The 4,850-nt window shown below is 33.6% G+C and overlaps 1 long non-coding RNA gene across 1 annotated transcript; it reads left to right on the forward strand.

The window, feature by feature from the left end:
• Window positions 1–4,268, forward strand: LOC122589342. Its single transcript, XR_006322251.1, has 4 exons — window positions 1–139; window positions 681–751; window positions 3,044–3,323; window positions 3,412–4,268. It is a non-coding gene; the product is annotated as an uncharacterized LOC122589342 (long non-coding RNA).
• The last annotated feature ends 582 nt before the right edge of the window (window positions 4,269–4,850 follow it).

The following is a 4,850-nucleotide window of genomic DNA, read 5'->3' on the forward strand; positions in this document are numbered from 1 at the left end:
TAATGTGTAAATATGATGAGAGTTCATATAACATCTTATATCTTTCTTATATATATATAAAAGTTGTAAGATTGACATAAATACTAGGGATTAAGAATTGATGATGCTAATTATGATTTTACTGAGGTTATTCTAATTGGTTAGTATATATCGGTGATAATTTTGTGAGTTTACTGTGTTGATTATGATAAATGAAGTGTTACATTTATTGTACTTTATTTACTGAATTATGGATTATCAATCAATGTTGAAATAATTGTTTTGTTTATTGAATTGTGAATTGTTACTGAGTTTTAAGTAATATTTGTTGTTTAATAATAATTCTGAATGAATCCGCTCAAACGAGAGATACCAAAGAGTCATAAAAACGTTTCAATTCATTTTTTTGTTACAAGTTTCAGTTTCATAAAGGCTCAACACCTGTTGAGTTTCCTTACAAAAAGATTGATCTAAAATCTAGATTTAGGTTTTCTCTCTACTTTTAATAGAGTTTCTTATTAAGTGAAATCATCAAAATTAATAAGGTTGATACATATTCTTCTGCTTGAATAGTTAAAGTTAATTGTTTATACAAAAATAACATTGTCTTCCCTATTTCCTTTCCATATGTGACATCTGACTTTTACTTTAGCAACCACCGACATATGCTTATGGGTTTTTTTTATACAAATATGTGCCAGGGAGTAGATTTGGGCTTATGATGATGGAGTTTAGCTTGAAGTTTGAAGATGCTACAAAATATCAATTAAAGGTACATATATCAAAGGATTGATTGGATTATACTATCTTAAACTTCTATTCTTTTCTATGCATATTATGTGTTTGATTAACTGCTTCAATGAATACCTGGTTTTCATAACATATTTCTGAATTATAATAAATTTGTGGTTAGATTAGTTGGATTGGGGTTTCTCTTAGTTCCTGATGCACGCGGGTTTGAAACTTTGTGGTTTTAGACTTTTAGGAGTAATTTTTTTTAAGTTTTCTAAAACATATAGGGTGGATTAGTGGCTTTTTTGGTCAATGTACATTGACCAAAAAATCATGTGTTAGGAATCCATTACCCATGTGTTAGGAAACAAAATTTGAATATGGTAGAAAATCATGGATCTGCTATTGGTAATGCCTTTTGGGTTCACTTTTAAGTGTTGTCACATTTTGAAATTTTAATCAAACAATATCTGAGTTTTGCCGAGCATTTGGTGTTATTGCAAACATACGAATAACCTAATCCTCTTTCTGTTTCTACTTTGAAAGATTGTATATACAAACTTGGTTGGGTCTATACTTTTCACACGTGAAACGATGCATCTCATGAGTAACCAGCGTAAAGTGGGTCATATTGTTATCATAGATGGTACAGGATCCCGTGGATTAACCACCCCTTTGACAGTGGTGTAAGCTTTTAAATCTAAATGTTATCCATAATTGGCTTTTGTGTTTCAAACGCATATATGTAGACTTTCATTGCATTTTTGTTTATTGTCGCATCATGTACAGATACAATATCCATGTATGTATGTATCTACGTAATTAACCGAACACTCTAACGTGAATTATATAACATATTAACATTTATTATTCCTTTAACTATTAGGTACATACTCTTATATCAATGTCACAACCTTTGATTTTCATTAACGTTTTAAAATACTGGAAACTTTATACATGCAATGATATATCAGTGTGTTTTTTTATTTTGTTTAATTGGGGTCTAACTTGTAAAATATGATTCATCTCTTCGATTGGTCATTGTGTTGAAGTTTCCTAATGCCTACACAATTCAAAATTTCAATTATCTAATCTTGAATTTTTTTGGTTTTTGGTCATAAATAATTGCCAAACTGTTGTTCTTATATTGGCTTTTCCACCTTTGCACATATATGATCTACTAAGTTGGAAAACTCGCATATGATGGTTATTTTCATGCATGGTAAGGTTTGTATATATGCATTTTCCTAAAGTTATATATAATTTTTTATGGTCTTCTACCCTTTCTTTTACGTATGTCATTCTCTGGTGATCATGTGTTTTAATGCATATTCAAATGGATTATGTCTTAATAATATTAAATGCATGTCTGTGTCTTTTAACATGTATAGATGAGCTAATAAGGCTTAGCTCCAAACCACTCCTTGGTCTGGCTTGAAATGTTTTTAAAAAAGCTTTGCTTAAAATAGCAGTTAAAAGCTTAACATGATTTGATGAGACCTTCTTTGGTCAGTAGTTAGTTTTGATTACCCTCTCCCTTTCATTTTTTGGGGTAAGTTCCTTTCCTTTCATATATTGATACTAATACATAGAAACATTACTATCCCTGTTCTTTTAAAGATGTTATAAGCCATAAATGGTGTCAATTGGGTGGTAAAATAGGTATTCGAAGGGCATGGAGGAGAGTGTCGAATTTTGTGTGTGATAATCTTCTAATAATAAAGACAATAAAAACCCATTTACCGGTATGACTTTTGGGTGTTCAACTTGCGTTATCTTTTGTATATGCATTTGTAGTTAAAAAAACCGAAAGACTTAATCCATAAAGAAGCGAAGAGTCAGATTTGTTATCAGGCATTTATTAGTGAGAATTGAGTTTATTAGCCATTTGTGTTTTTTAATGCGACCTTTCACTTATCTACTTCGGTTGAGCATCTCAAGGATTTGTGTTAAGTATAAATTGTTATTATTTCGGGTTCTAAAGTCATCATATAATTGATGATGAACCCTTCTTTCTTTGTGACTTGATTGGTATAAAAAGGGCTGGCACAGGATGCATCCTCTTATTGTTTGTAAAAATTTTAAGCACATTTGATAATGGCCAAAAACATTATTAGATCTAAGGGAAAACAAGCCGCTGCAGACAATCTTATGTTTCTTGATATGTTCCTTTGACTCTACTGGCAAGATAATCGTGGTATGTAGGAAGTATGATGTTACCAGTATTAATGGTAGTTATATCAGCCACATACTTTGTTGTATCCGATAAATAGGTAAGCTAGTTTTCATTATTGAGCATGTATACTTAATTGTTCCTGTTCTTAATCTGCAGGACACTTTAATGCACTGTGTTGCTAAGAAAAAAAAATCTCTCATGTGTTCGTTGATCGACTAAGTGAAGGGAATGTGTATTTTCTGAGAGGTTCTGATGTGGAGAATAGGACTGAATATATGCTTATGGAAGAGAAACCGTGTATTATTAACCTACAAGGTGATACGATTGTTACCAAAGTCAATGAAGACGCCAGCAGATTCATACGTCACCCCTCCAACCTTACCAAATTTGAAGCCTTCAAATCGACAAATAAGCAGTGTGTGTATACATATTGTTGGTTGGTCTTCGTTCTTTGTATTTGATAACATTATAATGTATACATGGTAAACTGAGTTAATTAAGGGTTGACGTTTTGGTTTTCCTAGAGAGCGACAGGTTTGGGTGACACTCTGGGGTGATTTTTGTGCTGCAATGATTGAGAAGGAGTCGGGCCCTCCTGCTTTGCCTCTTATTCTGACCTCCATGAGCGCCAAGTCTTGCATGAGTATGCGTTTGATGTATTGAGGTTGCTTTGTTTGTGTTCTCTATACACCTTTGCTGTTGATGTAATTACTTTTCCCCCACCCTTTGCCTATCAAGTTAATCTTCGACTTTGCTGATTGATAGTGATGATGTACCCGCTCTAAAGACATTCAAATCTTTGCTCAAGTTGGTTGTGATTTCTGCAACCAAGTTCATTGCCATGTTCTGTATAACATACAGTCGGCTCAATTCTTCATACTATGTTTCAGTTGTGAGCATGTGGATGACTACACCGAGCCTATTACTGAAGAAACGCCGGTTGTGCAAACACTACATAAGCTGTTGGGTTGTTCTCGCGATGGGAAGGGAAAAAAAGTTCTGTGAATGGTTCATTCAGCCTGCTCCGTCGTCTATTTATTATTAATGTCCAATCCATTACTTATAGTGTGATGGGTGCAGGTTGTTCTTTTCGTAAACACTATTGAGATACTCAACTGTTCACGTGTAATGGTGGCAAGTGTCGCAAGGGACTGGAGCGAGCTTTTGGCTTTTTTAAGTGCAAGGGTTGAATATCCGCGCACAAGGTGTAGAGCCTTTACGGAGCGAATTCTCTGTTTAATACTCTACTGTATTTATGACACACGATGTTGCATTTTAAAGAAGGTATTGTTTATTGTCTTCGAAGTGTAGTCACATTATGATTTGTTATGCTGGAACTTGATGTTACCGACGGAATAATGCGTACAATTGTGGTTTTGTTTTGACGAGACTGCCAAAAAATTGGTAAAGCGAACAACCAAGTCCGAGCAGCTCGTGGTGTGTTTATGTGGTAGTTAGCTTATATGAAAGGCATGGGTGTTGAAAAACGATAACTCAAGTTGGCCTTAATAATGCGTCACACCTTCATTTTATCAGCAGCAGGTTCCATTATACCACAACGTTATGCTTTACTATGTTTCCAGGCGCCGGTGGCCTTCTTTTAAAACATGAAACTCTATTTCAATTTACTTTGTGCTTTCCTTTACTTTGACTTTTGTGACGTTTCAATTAAATTGAAAGTTATAGAGGTATATTTGAGAACTTTTTAACCCCAACTCGTGGTATCATATTTACAACACATACTTAAAAAACCTCCATGGAGTGATCCACTAGATTAAAAAAAATGACCTTTAGTGAATTCATGTATAATAAGTTGGCGAATAATATGGTTTAATTTTATGAAACAACTTTTATCAACTATCTAAAAAATTGGCAACAAAATATATTTAAAACCCGACGTACGTAGCACGGGCTTTTAAACTCTCGTATATTGTAAGTTTATTAGTTCATTGCTTCATGCATT

Source organism: Erigeron canadensis, chromosome 2 (genome assembly GCF_010389155.1).
Source record: "Erigeron canadensis isolate Cc75 chromosome 2, C_canadensis_v1, whole genome shotgun sequence".
NCBI classification, from domain to species: Eukaryota; Viridiplantae; Streptophyta; class Magnoliopsida; order Asterales; family Asteraceae; genus Erigeron; species Erigeron canadensis.